The sequence below is a fragment of the Lichenostomus cassidix genome, chromosome 1 (genome assembly GCF_008360975.1).
Source record: "Lichenostomus cassidix isolate B80296 chromosome 1, HeHo_3.0, whole genome shotgun sequence".
In the NCBI taxonomy this organism is placed as follows: Eukaryota; Metazoa; Chordata; class Aves; order Passeriformes; family Meliphagidae; genus Lichenostomus; species Lichenostomus cassidix.
Genome location: NC_139479.1, coordinates 5,423,703 through 5,442,399, shown reverse-complemented (window position 1 = coordinate 5,442,399; position 18,697 = coordinate 5,423,703). Strand labels below are relative to the sequence as shown.

The window sequence follows — 18,697 nt, the reverse complement described above, 5'->3', positions numbered from 1 at the left end:
TCAATGAGTGATGACGCAGAAGTGGGATAAAAACTGATTATGGTTAATATCTGAGCTTGCAGAATGTTTGAAAGAAGTTTTTTTTGCTTGAAAGAAGGAAAGAAACTGCAAAGGCAGCCATGGTTTGGATGAGTAGTAGGTTATATATGTACCTACCTATATCAAGTGAAGTTCCCTTCTAGCATTGCTTTGGGAAGAAGGTTGGTTTAAGAGGTTGGTTTATTGACTGATTGTTTTCTTCAGCCCACGATATTTCAATGTTTGCAGGATGGACACAAAAACATATACCTTGGAGGGGCAGGAGTAATTTCCTGGGTCAGGGGTTCTGCAGCCACAGAGAAGCACTGAGGAACAGTTGACAAGGAAATCAAATCATTGGACTCAATTTCCCTGAGAAAGGCACACATGCTGGAAAATATGGGCCAGTGGATTTAAGTAAGTGGAAAACAATGAAAATATTTTAGACTTGGTTTAAAAACACTTGCCAAGTTTTTTTGGTTTAAAAACGGAAAGCAGCCACTTTAGCTCATTATCATATACAAGCCAGGCTGTCTGGCCATGCTCCCTCCATGCAAAACCTCACACTAGTCTTTACTATTGTTATTATTAACGTGAATAAAGATATTTTTTAGGGAAAAAAGATCCCAACTACCAGAACATTAAAAAAAAAAAATACTAGTTAGTGCTTTTGACAAAAAAAAAAAGTGATGTTTAAAATGATCTGTTAATCCATATGTGCTTTGAAAGGTGCTAATGTGAGTTAACCAACGCATTTTGAAAGCACCACCATTTATTTTCTCAGTCCACATATGTCCTATGGGAATTAATGAAAAAGAAAGGAGGAAGCCCAAGATATTTAAAGATAATCCAATGGATGCTGATGGATCTAGTGGTCCCTAAGAGGTCACTGTTGACCACACTGGCTGTATATGCCTTAAATTTTCTTTTACATTGAGACTGTGGGGAAAAACAGAATTTGTGATGTGCTGAGCTAAATAATGTCAGGGAAACTGCAGCCTTTTCTGGAGATCAGCACCCAGCGTTTGTAGTAAGCAGGTTGTTCATTTAACATGTACTGGCTTACTAAGTAAAGTAAATTAAAGGCTGAGGTGGCAACAATGATAAGCAGCAAATTTGTTTGTTCAGTAGGGAGCTGAAACCTGTCGGCTCATGCTTTGATCAAGTTAAATTGAGAGGTTTCAAAGTACACACAGGAAATGCTCCAACAGATTAACTTTGTCCCTGGAGGTTCGTCCCAGTCACTTTTCAGCCTTCTGCACTCTGTTATCTGTTTCGGCAATTCTGTAACTTTAACCTCGGAGAATCCACAGAGAAAAGTGACAGTGTTAAAGGTCAAGGGTTGACTTCTAGGGTGATGGACATAAAGTCTTGGTCTTAAGAGACAGGCTATTGGGCAGTTTTTAGTTCTTTACAAAAAGGGAGAAAAAAAAAGGAGAGGAAATGGAAAATTAGGTGGTTTTAAAAATCATTTGCTTTAAATGCAGTTACGGTGGTAAATCATTACTACAAATCAGTATCCCCACATGCTGTGGAGATCAGCACATCGAAGCCTGGCTGCTGAAAGACCTGAGCCTCAAACTCATTTGACTTCAGTTCAAAGAAGGAACAAGCTTTCCCTGAAATGCTCCCCATGGACAGGTGTTTATAAATAAACACTTTTCCTACAAGTGGGTTTTCCTCTGTCTGAAATGGTGCCTGTTCACACTATAGCCCAGCCTCTCTGCAAGCAGGTTATTATCAAAAAGCTTGTAGGAACTTGATTTTCTTTGAGAGATCAATGGGTTGAAATTTGTCGATAGGTTCAAAAGATTTCGGGGGTGTGGAAGTGACGAAGATACAAGCGCACACAGCAGGATTGCATAAGCCCCATTTCTGCAGGAATCAGGAAAAAAAGTTGCAGCAATATAAGGATAAATAACTGAGCAGGCATAATTCCTAAAAAATGCCAGTAGCTAGCCAAGACTTTATTCCTGCTGAGGGCAAAAGGAAAGTGGAGAGCTGTCATTTTCCTCAGAGTTTAAGTATGTTAGCCTGTGATGTCTGCTTTTTGAGAAGTGAGGACATTTCACAGATAAAAACCACTTCTCTCTGAAATAAGGAACATAGAATGTTCTCATCCTATCAGGGAACAATAAAATCTCCTGAAACTGGCAGATGAGATAGCATTTTTTCTGTTGCTAATAATGCTGTTCAGCAACACAGATCTGTTCATGGAACTCAGTGCTACCCATGCTGTCTCTCATCCATCATGTGCAGTGTTTAAAGCTGGCAAGTTATTTCAGTTAGGGATAGCAATGCAAACACAGCTATACAGACCAGAGAGGTACCTACAGCTGCATGAGGAAACAATCTCCATGGCCATAACACTTCCGAGTGTCCAAGCCTCACCCTAAAGGGACTTAACTGCCAAAATCCCACTCTAGTTCCTAAATCTGAATTTACTACCAGTGCAGTTAGTACACAGCATCTCAAGTGTAATTCAGAAGCCAATGTCTGTAAAATCCCTTGCAAAAAGAAACTGGCTGAGATGGGTTTTTAAAATGTTTCAAAAATATCTAGTATATTTGAAAAATAATAAAACATTCTAAGAATATTAAAGGCAGAAATTTTGCAGTATTGAAGAACATAATTATTTCTTATTCTATTATTGACCTATGAGACCATAGAATTGGAGAGTTATTTTCTCATCGATACAGGACCAACTAGAAAATCCTGCTGTTTGGCAGAGCACAACCCCTAACCCAGGGAAGTGACCTATTGACTGGAAAACAACAGCAAATCTAAGTGGTCTGCTAGCCCAATTAATTAGTTCTGTTACACTTCCCCATTGTAGGAGTTAAATGTTAGAAACTTCAAGTATAATGCCAGAATCCCAAAAGTACCTGCTTTCCATTTTCAGTTCAGCTTTGTGTTTAAACAGTGTTGTGTTCCTATGTATCTTCTAGACTTTAAATCCTGACACTTGTAAGGTATTTCCCTTTAAAGAAGAACGTGTGAACAAACAAGAAATTTTCCTTCTCTCAGACAACTTGGGACACTGATCATGGGTGCTGCTGATTGTTGTGCCCAGGGTGATGTGCTGTGGCATGAAGAGCTTGTTTAAAATTCAAAAGGGTTGCTGCACATTTCGCCTTTTATTTAGTACCTTTATTTGCACTCTTCTTTGCACAGCCTTCTGGACCATCCCTTTGTGCTTTACGGTTTTCCTGACCCCTTCATTATCCTACATTAACTTCTTGTTAAAGACTTTCCTGCTGGGAAACCTAGAAACTTTCTTCCTTCCCCCAGTGAGATCTTAACTTAGAAAGAACAGTTATAGCAATAATTCAATTTAGGGAAGAAAAAAATAAGACAGCTGCTCAGCCATGCTATTCAGCGCTGATTTTTTTTTTTCTTTTCAACCTTTTAAGTTTTTCACATTTTTTAGAGATGGAAGCTGTGTGGAGCAGAAATTTTGTTCTCATTTTTTTTTGAAAATACATAAAATACTAGTTATTCATGCAAAAACAGTTCTAAATTTAAACAAAAAGTAAACCATAACCTGAAATCCCTTTTTTTCAGAGCTAGCAATCACTCCAGACAGTTCAGCACAATTTTGACTGTAAGTGCACGAGCTTAGCTTTTTGCTTGAGATACATCAAAAATACTCCCAAAATAAACTTTCCTGCAGTATTTCCAGCACAGCCTTAAAAAGAGCCAGAGACAAAAAAAAAACCCTTCTAAGTCTGCTGCACCGAGGCAGGAGGTCAAAGTGCTCCTACAAATTGGTAAAGAAGTCATGTTTTATCAGTGACGCTGCAATTACGGACGTTTGATTTCTGTTTGTAGGACAAGGTCCTCTCATTGATGGAGAACCCACCGGGCATGGAAAGAAAGGGATCTTTGTGTGAGGAGCAGCAGCACATGACAGACATCCTTGTGACCTCCTGGCTGACGCAGCCCAGGCTGCTGGGGCTCGGGCTCTCCCGGCTCTCGCTGTGTTCCACCCCCATGACTGGAGTCTGCTCAGCTCTCCACCAAAAAAAACCAACCAAAAACACACCGAAGAAACAAAACCCAAACCCACGGTAACAGCCTTTGAAAGAGGTGGCTGTGCTCATGGTCAAAATAAATAAAGAAAGGAAGAACAAACTGCAGCCCCCTGGGCAGTGCTTGGCCTGGCTGTTCCCGGAACAAGCTTGTTTCTAGATTGCAGCAGGTATCTTTCCCAGAACTGAAGGGCTCTCCAAGGGAGTGATTTCCTCTTTTTTTCCCCCCTCAGGCATTTCAATGGGAAAGTTAAAAATAAATGAAACGAATCAATGCCTTTTGGCTGCCGCTGTTTCAGCTGATGCTTTCTCTAGCAAAACACAGGCTTGGTCTGGTGCCTGAGAGCTCTTCACGAGGGAAAATGGGCTTCTCCACACAAGATTTTACAACTGCAGCCCTTCCATCCTTATGACTTTGAGTAATGTTTTGCTTCTGAATGTTCATGCTTCCCAGCTATAAGTGAATATATGAAATAGCTCTTCCGTGCAGTGGGAAGCAACCTAACGAGCCTGAGCTACATGAGGCTGCTGGAGGAGTTTACAAATGCATGGAGAGCTTCTGATGAGCAACTCAGGAGATGGTGCTGCTCAAGAGAGTCCTCTGATGGAGCTGGGGACAGCACTGTGCCTGGAGAGGAGCAGACAAACAACCTGAGCAAAAAAAGGGGCATCTTAACCTCCGGCTGAATGTAGGTACCCAAATCTCTGGTCTTGGTTGTGGTCTTTCTAAAGTCTGAGGAAAACTCTATAGGCAAAAGAAAGCAAGCTGGGCTCATTTGGGTTTTACAGGGCCAGTCTTACCTTAATTAGGCACTACAGGAAGTGGATGAGAGGAGGAATAAATAACGTGTTGAACCAATACAGAGTTGGGGAAGAAAAAAATCTAATTTCATTAAAATATGAAATTCTTGGTTATATCTGGCAAGAGAGGCACAGAACTCATTGGCTGGGGACAAAACAACATTGGTGGGACTAAAGAGGACTTTCTGGGAACAGGATCCAACCCCAACAGTCTTCCCTAACAGATTCAATTCAGCTCTTGCAGGGAGTGGAAGTTTAGCTGTCTCTCCAAGACAGAAGCTAAAAGAGGGGATGAAGAGGTGAATTGCTCTGTTAGGTACAGAGACTGAAGGAAAAGCTACTGTGTGCATGAACTTAACAGCCACTATAGAATGGCAGGGTGAATGCCACATTGAACAGTGATCTTAAAAAAAGCAAATAATTGTGTGAAGAAAGCAAATGGCAGCATAATGTTTTGAAAGTCCTCTCATACTAAATATTTTCCCGTGGCTTTGCAAGAATGAAGTGGCACAAGTGCCATTAATAAAAAGCCCCTTCCATCAGAAATCACATAAGGATGAATTCAGTGCTGTCATTAGGCATTTCACAGGAAGCCAGAACATGTTTTGGATGGTAAAATGGGGTAAGAGGATTTACATACTGGACATTTTAGTAAAAAGAGAAACAGAATAAAAGTACAGCCAAGGTCTGCTGCCCCACTGGTCAAGGTAAGGGTACAAAGTTCAACATTCCACAAAGCCTACCTCACTGGCCAAAACCTAGTCTGAGAGCACTCCAGAGCAGTCTGTGAGTGGACAGTGCATGGACAGCACTCCACAAAGGATGCAGCCCCTAACAGCCTGCCTACAAAACAGAAGCAGATGACGAGAGCAGGGCAGGGAACACAGCTCAGCATGCACGAAATCAAGCACGTGGTAGCACAGCACTGGGACTGCACAGGTAACACCTCTGCCCTGTGGCCTCCAAGCCTAGTGCTCTGGTGACACAGTGACACAGTGCCAGCAAAGCACAGCTACACATGGACACCAAAGCATTCTGGCCTTCTTAGCATGAGGGGATCACAGAGTGGACTCAGAGGAGAGGCCACTTGGCTTCTGCTCAGTCCAGGAAGAGCAGGGCCAGAGGGGTCCACTGGAGGAGACATTTGAGCCTGATAAGGGGACGCAGCAAGACTAACACCAAAGGGCTGTAGTCACCATGAACATCCTCCAGACTGGATGTCCCTCAAATGATTTAACTTCCCTTTGTGTTCCTGCCTGTTGGCCAGAGGGGAAAGGAAGTTGTGCCCAGGGGTACCCTCTGAAAGCCATGCTGGTCAGACTCGGGTGCTGGGCTGGACTTGTTTTCCCACAGAGCTCAAACCTGCCAGGCACAGGGGAACTGATACTTATCTCCTCACCAGAACACCCTGCTTGACCATCCTCAGGTGGCCACTGCCTCCTTCTGCTTCACCACTGCCTGCCCAGCTTCCCAACCCCAGGGCTTGGCCAGGCAGCGCCTAGGGCATGGGACCAGCCTGTCTGCTCTGATCAATACCCAGCTGTGGGGTGCTCCTCCACCTCCCTCCAAAACCCCACAGTGGCCTAGCAGGCAGGGAAAGCAGCATGTGGCTGCCTAGCCCCAGGCTGCCTGGCCCTTCAAGAGAAAGGCGGCAGGCTCTCTTACACCATCCTTCAATAATTTACTAGACAGGCACTAACAGCTTCCCCCTCTGTTGCAACAAGCAAGTCAAAAACAGTAGAGCAGAAGCATCCATCTCTGACATTCCTGCAGGTTTTCTGTAATGGATCACTTTTGATTAATTAGCAAAACAAGTTTGAAACAGCCTGCAGGATACTTGGTGTGTGCTTGTGTCTCAAACTGGAACAGGAAACTGAATCTCTCTCTATAAAACATGAACATAAAAACTCTGCCCTTATTGTTTCCAGTTTCACAGGGGTCCTCTTTTCTCTGCTATCCATCTAAAAATGAAAAAAAGTCTAAAACATTTTGCTATCGTATTAGAACTAAAAATAAAAAAAAAAAATTATTTTGCTCACCTTTCCCTCTCTGACCTGTGAGCACAGAGCCATTGCTTGACAAAATGTAGCACAAACACACAGCATGGCATTTCTCCTGCAGGTTTGCTGTCTAGAGTTTCCTCAGTTAAAAACTGAGCCAGAGACTGGCTTCCTTCTGCTGGCTACCAGTTCATTACTTGTAGCACAGCTTATCTTTGACAAAGTCCCACGATGCTGAATGTGGTACCAATCTCAGCCTGCATGGGCAACACCAGCACTGGAGCCTCTTGAACAACAGCACCCACTGTGAAGAAAATGTCTTAAGATGCTCCCTCTAAAATTTTTTGTTAACTTTATTATATGTTGCCCCAAACCACAAAAAAAAATTAAAAATTATTCAAGACAGCAACTTTCTCCTTTTTTTTTTCCTGAGGAATTAGTTGGAGGCCTTGCACGCTTTCCCACGCTCGCAGATTGCGGGTTATAAATGCGTGGGAGTAATGCAGTTTCGATCAGTCAGGTAGGCTGGGTTTCTGTTAGCTGCCTGCATACCTTTGAGCCCTATCAGCACACAGTGATCAGTGGAATTCCTGGCATTTTTGTCATAGCATCAGAGGCAGTACTTTACAGAGTAAATACCAATGACCTGCTGTTCTGTCAGGGCTCTGTACTTACCTTTTATTTTCAAGTCAAAGGTTAGGCCTATTTATGTAAATCCTCAGCCATGGGCCAAGTAATCTGACCTCCTGGTTTTCATTCTCCTAATTGTTTCAGGTATTTTTCTTGAAAAGTTTGGTCAGTTAAAGCTAGGGATCTTTTTTTTTAAGGCGCCTTTGAAGGGCTCTAGGGGCTTTCATAGCCCACCCAGTTTGTAAAGTGGAAACATCAGTGACCTGATGCCCTGGGCACTTATTTAAAATTCATTACCAGGAAATAAGGTTTTGATATATAGCCCCTCTATGCTAAAGAATATCTTAGGGAACATATGCATGCCATTTTTTACTTTGGATTATGTGATCTCTGAAGCCACATAGAAAGGCAATAATAAATTATACTCCTGTTTGCCCTTCATTTCTAATAAGAATGTTATTCAGCTGTAGATAGTTTTGACTTCCCACATGCTGGCCACTGCTCACAATCCCTTTGTTACTTCACGCTTGGCCGTGCCATTTTATTCATAAAAGGGTATCCTAAGCTGTATAACAAGAAAAAGAAATGTACTGGTTTTTTTCCAAGCCTTTTCTCTGAGATTCAGCCCTGCTTATATTCTAAGATTAAAAAGCAAGATGAATATCTTCTGAATAAGAGAGAAATACAGCCAGTTTACTCATACATAAAAGTGTACAGCTACTCTAGATTTTGTCCCCTCACCCCTGGGCATAGAAGCCACGTATTTCCCATATGACCAAAACCAGCCATAGATAACTCCATTGTGGGAGTAATTCTCTCCCCTCTTCAGGTATATTAAAATTAAAAACACTTATCAGACCATTGCTTTCACTTCTGGCCATGGATAAACCATATAAAATATATGTTGTCACATTTCAGCATTTATTTCTGCCCTAGTCTTCCTCCTGTTAAGCATCACTTTGAGGCATGCACTGGAAAAGGACAATTAATTTAAGAATAATATGTTCTTTAACTGGTGTTGATACCAGAGCTACCATCTGAAAGCAGCAGCTCTAAACTGAAATTTGGCTTCTGCATTTTAGGTCTGTGGGGACCTAAAGCACAATCAGAGAGCTGAAGTTTCAGCTTCTGGGGCACTCATTATGCAGCTTATTCTCCAGGTGTATTCCTTTTAATTATTGGCATAGTCACTTGTCTGCTCCTGGTGAAAAAAGGGATTGTAAGAAACCAGGCTAAGTGAAAAGCACCATTTACATTCTTCACTGCTATGTGCTACTGCCTTGAATTACAATGTTCATTTTTTCAACCCTCAGGTAACTACAGCCTCATTCTGGGGGGAAAAAATTCCTGCATCCCATACCAAGCAACAAAGGAACACTGAGGAAACATTAGGGAAGGAAGGTCAAGTCCCTCCACCTGAAGCCATTAGTAGCTAAAACACATAAACTGGGATAGAGTTAACAGAAATTACTACGGCAAAGAGATGAGAGATGGAGGCATAAAATAATGACAGCGGCTGGCAAATGGAAATAGAAGTCAAACTGTCAGAAAAGGTGAAATTACAGTCAGGCTCTCAGGTCTTCACAAAATGTGGAGCCCACACTTAGGAGAGAAATTGTATGTTGGGACTTCTCCCCACCTTTCCTGGTTTCACAGGCCACTTCTCACTCTCAGCTACAATTGCTCAACATCTCTGCAGCAACTGCAACTGTTACTTAAGTGCCAGATTTTGAAAATACTTTGACTTTCTTTGAACTGAAGGAGACATCGTTGTTTGGCAAGGCAAGTTCCCAGGGGACCCCATTTGAGACCACCTCTGAAAGCCCTGTTTTCTACCAGTAACACCAAAGTGCACATTTCTGTTGATACCTCTGGGCCCTTTAAAGGAAAAGATGGGACCAAATCACTACCATCCTGACCTCTATTTCTTTTCATACATAGATATTTTCCTAATATTAAATGGATGTGAGTGCATGGCCTGCCTATGCCCAGAAGATGAGTGATGATGGCAAGATTCACCAGCATTGGATGAGGCCAAGACACTGACACTAAACCCATTTGCCTTCCCAAGGTGGGCCCAAAATAAGTCAGCATCACTTCAGCTACAGAGCAGGGAGTCTTTCTACCACTCTATTGCCACCCTGTTGCCTTGACCTGAGAGAGAGCAACCAGGGTGGTGAGATTTAAGCCTTCCAAGAGGAGAACCCAAAGCATTTCCCAAACCCAAATGGACACTTTATGCTGATGAGCGCAGAAGTCCAGTTTAAGGGTTTACAGTCAAATAAACTTGGATATAACATCCAAGGGGGCTGAAGATCTGTAAGTGGATGCAGTGGAGCAGAAGGAAGGGTAAACTGCTGTAAATTGAGGTTCCCCAAGAGATCAACTAATCCAGGTCCTGCCATTTCCTTCTCATCCCAGCTACAAATTCCAGCAAGATGTTGGGTGCCAGTACCAGGCCTGCTATGACCTTGCTGTGAGCTGGTTCAGGGAGTCAAATCAGGTAAAAAGCAACTCTGCAGAAAAAAGCTGAGGTCTTTAAGAAGTTTACTTCTCTGAACTGGCTCATGCAAATATCAGTGCTGGCAAGAAGAGAGGGAGCAAGGTGCAGGACCAAACCATGCTAGCTCTGACTTGGACCTAAATCAATTTGGACATGAGCCCTTAGACAAAGAGCTAAACTAATCTGTGTAACGTCACAAGCACAAAATAATTCCCCAAACCACTGCTGACATTCCTATTTACACAGCAATCCCCTGCTTCAAAAGAGTGCACGAGGACATCTCTTTCTGAGGCAACAAACGTTTCTCTTCCATGCAGAATGAACCCATTCCACACACCTCTCAAATGCAACCTGCTTGACCCTTAATTTTTCTGCAGGGCCCCTAACCAGACGCAAAAACTGAACTCTGAGGGCTGTACAGCAGGGCTTGAACAGCTGACCAGATCTCTGCCAGCCTTCATAGGCTTGTTGGAAGACAAAAAGAGCATTCCAGTTCAGCTCAGTTGGGTTTGCTAAACCACAGCATTCCCAACCAAGTCCAGCAGGTTTTGACTCAGCGCTATTGTTCTTTGGCACATGGTAGACGCAACTTACTTGCTTCCTATTTTGTTGGTTTTTTTTGTTCTAAAGCATTGCCTCTCATTCCTCTCTAATTCCTAGCAGTGTTTCATGGGAATTTGTGCTTTAAACACACAGCTCTCAGAACCAACCATTCTTCTACAGATATTTCCCCTCTGTAGTCATCCCTTTCCTCTTCAGAGACAGCATGATCCTACATCACTTTTGACTAAAAGATATATGATCCTTGACAGCATCTTGGCCTTACTCCATAAAAGCACACTGTTTTATTTACTGTCCATGTAAGCCTGCTGGGGAGATATAGGCAGAGACATAAGGCATTTTCTATTGATACTTCATTTAAAAATTTTTAACATACTTCCATGAAGATGTCCACCTTCATACTACAAGTTAACTGATATTTTCCTACTTACTTTTTCCCAAGGCTTCTGATTTTGTGATTTGCAAAGCCAACTGTGCATGTGGTGCATGCAGCAGCCTACCTGGTTTATCTTGTTTAAAACACAATCGTGATCCTCAATGTTTTACATGGTGCAGTGACAGCAGCAGTTCTGTCATCTTGGTCAAAGGCACAGAAAGATGTACCCCATGTCCTGCTGCAGCCATTCTGCATGCTTCCCAAACAACATTTTCCCAAGCAACACTTTGTACGCTTCCCAAACACAGAGCAGATTCACAATTACAGAATATAGCCTTGGGATCCTCACTGGTGCAACCAACAGAGTGTTGTCTTGAGGCCAGTTGGGCAGGGATGAGGTACAGGCCTGGTCCCCAGCATGGCCTCTGGCTGGGCACAGCAGGGCCTGCTCCCAGAGCCATCCCAGCCGGGGTATTTGCCATCCCACAGCTCCTTCCCTGCCCATGGGCACTGCTCCCTGCTCCAGCAGGCAGGATACACCCTGGCATGGTGCAAACTGGCGTGTCCACACGAGCAGACGTGGCCAGGGGCTGTGTCTGTGTGGTGCATGGCAATGCACCCCGCAGTGTACAGACAGTCCTTGTGCTTGGGAGCAAAACCTCCCCTCAGAGAAGGTGTGAGGACAGCGCCAGTGGAAATAGCTGTGCAAGCTCGCTGAGCTGCCCTAATCCTGTGACACAGCCTCTCTCAGTTCTTGCTCTGAACACCCTCCCTACATCCACATGCCTTTCCTCTCTTTCACTCTCTGCCAGCGGCCTCAACAGCCAGTCTGGGCTCTAAGCAGGAGTTCACACACAGGAGCACTGGAATGGTTTCCAGCCCTGTCTCCACACCGCTTGGCTGGGGTGTGAAATGAGGCTTCATTCTCCGGGGAAATATTTGGGTCACAGTCAGGGATGGAGATGACCTACTTCGGTATCCTTGGGAATTACTTTTACTCTCCATTTCTGACTCAAGAGCCGTGCCCAGACAGATGTATTACCGCAATATTGCAACTGTCCCAGTAAAACCTGCCAGCCCTGACTGATCTTGGCATCTCTCCTAATACCCCTGGAAGCATTCACCCCTCCTGGCTGGTCTGCTGGCATGGGAATAGACAGAGCATCTCGGCAAACCGCACCAGGCCATCCTTGCCCTTTGGTAAATGCGCACAATCAGCCCATTACAGAGGGATGTTTCAGCATATGCAATGCAATTATGTCAATATCAAGACACAACGGATTTCTCTCCAACACAATTTCATCAAATCAAGAAAAATGTCCTAATTCCTACAGCGGTAAGTTGTCTCCCTTCCCCCTCAGATAGAGCATTAACCTTCTCTACTCAGCAGCCCACTCACAGGATTGCTGATAGCTACTAATTAAAAAGGTTTTTAACTGACTGCAAAACTGGACTGAGTGAAATGATGAGTATCACTGCTATAGATATGAATTTTAATTTGGATTTCTGAAGTAGGCAATTACAGTGTGTGTGTATATATATATGTACACACATATATACACAGACATCCTTACTTATATGTTTTTGTATATTACCCAGAGCATGGCCTTCCTGTGGGTGGGTATGAAAAGAAAGACAAAGCTTGTGCGGTCAAATTTCAGATGCCAAGTGGAAGATGAAGAATTTTTAATCCCTTAAAAATGCCCTTTCCACAAACTAGGAGGGAGTCCATTATCCAGGATTTTCCCAAGTCTGCCTAAGGGCAATTTCTTCCATCCTGTTCTCGCTTGACAAGATCACAGCTCTGGACCCTGTCAGCTGAGACATTGGAGTTGAAAGTAGTCGTCGTTTTGGAGCTCAGAGCCAGAGGTAATAAGTCTCTGTAAAGAGGAACTGGTGTTAACTCTCATTGGATGACTCAGGACATTTCAGCTTTCTCCTCAAGAGCTTTGGATTTAATCTGTTTGTGTTTTCACACCCAGAAATGAAGCAGATTCAGCAGCTGAAGTCTGGTCTGGATGGTTGCAAGAAATGATTGAAATGCAACTTGAGTGAACCCTAGAGGCTCATTATATGGAAGGTACCCTCTTCAGTAGCAACTGGAAATATCACGCTTCTGTTACAAAAAACCCCCACAGTCCTTCTTCTTTGAAGACAGCTTCCAAAACAGTTTTTCACATAAGAAAGGAGAAATTTTGTGAAAAGAAAAGAAACTGCAATTCGCTTGGACCTGGCAGAACGGACTGCAGCATTTCTCAGACATAATCTGTCCTGTTTATAAGGAGACAAAATGTCTCTCCAAAAAGCCTTCTTCCATTCCTTTCTACACAAGCGTGGTTTACACCCCCACTCTAAGGGTTGAGCTTCATTCCCATAAGATGTTGCTTTGCCTCCTCATGATTGAGGTCCTTCCCCATTTACTTCCCCCTTAAACAAACAAACATATCAAAGAGGTATATTTTTTTTAACATTTGTTTTCTATCTGACTATGAATTAATTGATTTAAACTGATAGGCCAGAGGCAGATTTTTGGTTTTCTAAAATACTATCATTCAAATCTGAGTTTATGCAAAATGAGCAAGAGATGTCAGCTGTGCCTCAGTCATCAGGATTTTCAGGGAAGAAGGAAAAATGGAGATGGCTTTCTAAATTCTGCTCTTCATTTGTCTCAGAGGAAAATTAGCTTTCTTTCATTCTAGCAAAGCGAGGTGTAGAACCATTCCATCACTGTTCTCTTTTTAAAAGGATTTCAACAAGAGATATGAACTGCGCCTTCATTTTCAATCTATAGAAGAGCTGCGGAAGTGTTTCTTTAAAGGAAAGAGGCGTTAAGAAATGTTATTGAAATGTGGGAAAATAAATAACTTTTATCCCTCATGATCAATATCAGCAAAGGTGAGGAGGCTGTCAGAGGCCTAAATCTGAGGCAGAGCTGAAACTCCCCCTGTTGGCATCTGGCAGGCCATGCCTGAAAACCATCCTCTGTCTTCACAAACCTTTGGGGATTTATTTCAAATGAACAGGTACAAATCTTCAGTTATTTGCTCCTTAATGCCAGCCAGGAGAGAAATTAGCCATATCCTCTGAAATCTGTGCCACTGCTCCTCCCTGCACCTCGCGCTTGGCGAGCTGTGAGATCTCAAAGTGATCTCACAATAAACCCACATAACAGTGCAGGCTGGTGAGGAGAAGATGCAAAGTAAGAAGGAAAATTAACCACAGGGTGCAGCTCAGTGAAAAATAAAACATTAAAGGAAAAGGAGCCTCCGGCCATCCTGAGAGGTTGGGGAGGAGGGAGCAGTGCCTGCTCAGTGGAGATGACAGGTATCAGGCTGTGGTTATGTGAACAGCCTGTGAATTTATCCTTGGGTTTACAAGGTGGTGATGGCACTATCAGTTGGCTCATCCATCATAGAAAAAAAACCCCACCACAAATAAACAAATTGATCTATGGAGCTGGCCCCTATCCAATGGCAGGGAAAAAATTAGAAAAAGGAAAAATTACACGTGTTAGTCTGGCTATGGGTATCAAATGATATAAGTCATCAAATCCAGCTAATAAGCCCACTCACTTTGTGTCAGGGAAGCTACATATCCTGGAGGGATTCTTCAGGGATTGAGTTTCACTCATCCTGCCAACTGCATTTGCTGTCATTTGGAGCAAATTCCTACAGTCCTTTCTCTTTTTTTTTGCCTGTCATAATTAACTTCCCAGACCATCTTTATGCACATGGATCAGGGTTAGCACAGGCAGTACTGTTCGCCTTCAGACTGAACATATGCTGTGGGTCTTCTTGTTCCCTCCCTGTACCTAATTGTCCTCCTAACTCTCAAAATTCAGGGTAACGCATCTGACAATGCCAAGGACAAGAACTAACAAGACTTTTAGCCCTGCAGAGCCAATACAACTGTGAGGGGACAAATCAGCACCTACACTGTGTGGACCACAACCACCTACATCTGCTAACCCGCTGAGTGTAGAAACATTGCTTTTGACATTGATGTCAAAACCATACAGATACTTATACTATTTGATGGGTGAGTGTTTCTAGCATTGTTTGCCATACAGAAATGTTTGCTGATCCAAATATATTGTGGAAAATAGCGTATAGAAGTCCTCTTTATATAAAATAATATCACCATGACATAGCTGAGGGAAGAAATTATGTGGAAAGGGCTGGACAGCACAGACTTATGATGTGAGATCTGTGAGGAGACACCTCACCCCTCTCATCAAAGACAGAAGATACCAAGGATTGTCTTAAGCCACGGCCAGTTTATTCTTTCCAAGGGAAGGAGCATTATGCAGTTAGGGTCAAACTCTGTTCCTCCATAAACACTGAATGTGTCCTTTCCTCTGCAGAGTCCTACTGACCCAAGTGCAGACTAGAGGAGTGGAGTGCTACCCACGATGACTACAGATGGCAGGATCTCATTCTGCTGTATTGATCCTGCAATGCTGCAGTTCCTGCTGTAGCTGTGCTACACTAGCAGGAGGCCTGCTCTGATCTTCCTCTTCTTGTGAAATCATTATCCCAAGAAAAGCTAGCTAGTCATTAAATATTAAGTGAAATTAAACTCATACATGCAGTTGTTCTGACAATTCATTTTACTGACAGCAGAATTTTGTTCCTGCTTTTCAGCTAAAAATGTGAAGAGACTACAAGAATGTTTTAGCACTGCACAAAAAGGCAAATATCATTTCTGGCTGTTCACCCATGACAGGAAGAGTTAACCACAGGCATGCTGTTCCACAATGTACCACATCATGAGCAGGAAGCCAAGTTCAAGCATCCTTTATACCATCACTGAACTAACCAGCAAAGAGTTTCTCACCTCTATGCAATGGCCCTGTGGCCTCCCCTCTTCTCAGTTCAAGTGCAGCACACACATGCTACAGGCACCTGACAGAGCTCCAAGAAGCTCACTCATTGCTTCCCTGCTACAGCATTGTTGAGCTGGAGCAGACCCCACATGGACCTTGCCCATAAGGGAAATCATATTTAAAAGAGTCTGTTAATGCTAAGTCATTCATGGGGGTGTTTAGAACCTTGTTGAGCTCCCAGAGTGGGGTTTTGTCCCAGGGGGTGACAAAGGCACAGGAAAAGAGCAGCAGATACCAGCAGGGAATCAGTATCACAAGTGGGACCACCAGTGGGTGCCTGGGACAGGAAGTCCCTGCAGAGCAGCCCCTGGCAACTGGATGTCCTGAATGTCCTACTGGAGGCCACCTTACAGAGATGCACTATTCAACACCTGGAGAAGCCTTTAAGTCACCCAGTTTTAACTCAGAGGCATCAGAAGTTGTCCCAAGATGCTGATGTGCCAGAACAATGCCATCCACAGCCCTGTACATCCCCAGTGCCACACAGAAAAAGACACAGAGGGTCCACCAAGGAGGGCAGCACTTACAGCAGGCCCTGAGGAGGCTGCTGGTCAGGAGTTTCCTTCCTGGGCATCAGCTGCAGCTCAGCACATTGACCCAGAACTCACTGAGATGTGAGGTGGTCTCTGACGCTGCTTCCCTGAGAGCAGCAGCTCTGGCAGTTTTGCTCTGCTGTGATTGTGAAACTTTGCTCTAAGCACCAGCACTTCATCCCAGGATGGGAATAGCCACAAACAGTTTGGACATGGTTTCAAGCCCTTTCATGAGCTGCACACAGTGACAAATTTCCTTTGAGCATCCCTTGCATCCCTACCAGGCTAGCACTGGTCTGGCCTTAAGACCACCTGAGCATCCACTCTCTTTTCTCAAATGTGTTTTCAATGAAATACCTACTTTTGCTTTAGGATTGCTTGGAATGCTAATGTGTCTGTCTTTATTTCTTCAGAACAAACTGTTTGTAATTTCACAGGTTTTGTTCTTTTCTGAACGTGCTATCTGCAAATGGATTAGCTTTACTTTTGGCCTCAAGTGCTTCTGTGCAGGCATTTCAAAGTGAAAGAACTTTGGAAAAACAATTTTCTGGAGTGCTTCAAGAAAACAAAAAAATCACAGTAAGTGACTTTGAATTATTGCAGTGTATTAAATGGCTTAAATGCTTAAAGCTGGAAAATTTTAAGGTTCTTCTAACCGTTCAGAGAGAGAAATATATAAAATACAAAATAAGACTCCTTAATGCTTTCATTTGTTCTTAGTCTCAAATCAAGTTCTCCAAATGCTTACAATGCTATGCCTTATTCATAAAAGGTGAAATTCATTCATTCTGCATAAATCCTTACTCATCAATCAGGGCAACAAGTAGGAAATGGATGGAAGATAAACTGCACCGTTCAAAATAAGTAGACTAGCAGAGTGATTCAGAGCACTTAAAACTAGGCTTCTGTTCTGAATCATCCTCTAGAGAAGTCTCTCCTTCTCCAGTAAGTACAAGAGGAGTTTAGGAGGCAAGTCTCCTTTGGCTGAAGTAAGCCACGGTGAATTAGCCCTATCACTCAGACCATCAATTTCTTCACAGATCCATAGTTTTGTTTCTGGATCCTCTCTTTACATACCTTCACTGTGGGGTTAAGTCATCCCCAGTTAGAGTGAATTCTCATTTTCCTGAATGTTGCAATCATCCTTGAAAGATGCAAAACACAATCAGCAGGAAAAAAAATAGCAAACAAAGGAAAAAGTGAGAAGAGCTGAATAAACAATAAAAATATCAGTGCCAAAGGACATTAGTCTTTGTTGTCTGGGGTAGCACAACACATGGGGTCTTTCCCTTGTTCCTATTGCAACGAGAAATTAAGAAAACCTGCCTGCAAATATTTATTCATATTTAAAATACATTAGTTTGGCCATATTTGCAGTCAGTATGTATCCACTTTACTTGATAGTTCCTGCACCCACATTCCACCGAGCTGTGTATTTAACAGTAAAATTCACAATTTGCACTGCTTGGTGTGCTACAGAAGCCATTCAATCAGAGAACAGAAATGATTTGACCGCAAATTTGCAACTGTAAATATTTATATCTAAGCATTTGTAAATGATGTGCAGTACAAGAATAATTGCCAAATCAATTCAAAAGGCAAAACTGAATAAATTAATGTGCCTATGAATTATTCATGAATTTTACCTTCTCATATAGCTAGTTCATTATTTCTCTATGTAACCAGTAAGCAGCTAATATGTCTGAGTGCATTTAAAATATCGATTATTCTTCTGGATACACTATTCAGAGCTTTTAATCAACAGAAGATTTCAATAAATATTAAACTTGCATTTAGGGAAAATATGAGAAATCTTGCTTCTAGGGATAATGCACGCTTATTCTAGAGTATATGGAAAAAGTATTTTCAATTTATCCAAAATATCAAGAGAATTTTTCATAGCTGTGTAGCTCAGATGAGTGTAATAATAAAATGCTCAAGAATTAATTGGCCAAGAATTTTGCAGATTTGATTGATCTTGGGAAGATCATCCAAAAGACAGATCCTGACTATTCCAACCAGCTACACACTGTGGAGAGAAACCATAATTTCCCCTAAAAGTCGGAGAAATCTCACGCCTCTCTCGCAGGGAAGAAAAGCCACAAGACACACCTCTCATAACTTGGCAAGACTGGGAAACCCTGCAAATGGCTTGGAGGAAGAAATGAGCTGGAGGGTTTGCTGCTCCATTGTGAGATGGTTCTCAAGGACAGACCGGGGATGTTGGCCTCAGCTTGGCTTCCTTGCCCCCAGAGCTGGAGGCTTCACCCCACAGCCCCCCAGGACAGCCTTGGTGACAGCACAACATCTGTGCCCGTGGACCCAACACATCAAGAGCTGCCTCTGACCTTCCTTGGGG

At 42.9% G+C, this 18,697-nt stretch overlaps 2 long non-coding RNA genes across 3 annotated transcripts in view; one reads left to right on the top strand and one right to left on the bottom strand.

Annotated features, from left to right (window-relative positions):
* Positions 1-18,697, bottom strand: part of LOC146444125 (uncharacterized) — a 90,132-nt gene that overhangs the window by 58,027 nt on the left and 13,408 nt on the right. The gene's annotated exons all lie outside the window — the stretch shown is intronic.
* Positions 11,711-17,578, top strand: LOC146444126 (uncharacterized). 2 transcript variants are annotated; one of them, XR_014848669.1, is made up of 3 exons: positions 11,711-12,256; positions 12,903-13,373; positions 15,564-17,578. It is a non-coding gene; the product is annotated as an uncharacterized LOC146444126 (long non-coding RNA). The 2 variants fall into 2 exon arrangements; XR_014848663.1 differs by having other exon boundaries at positions 12,520-13,373.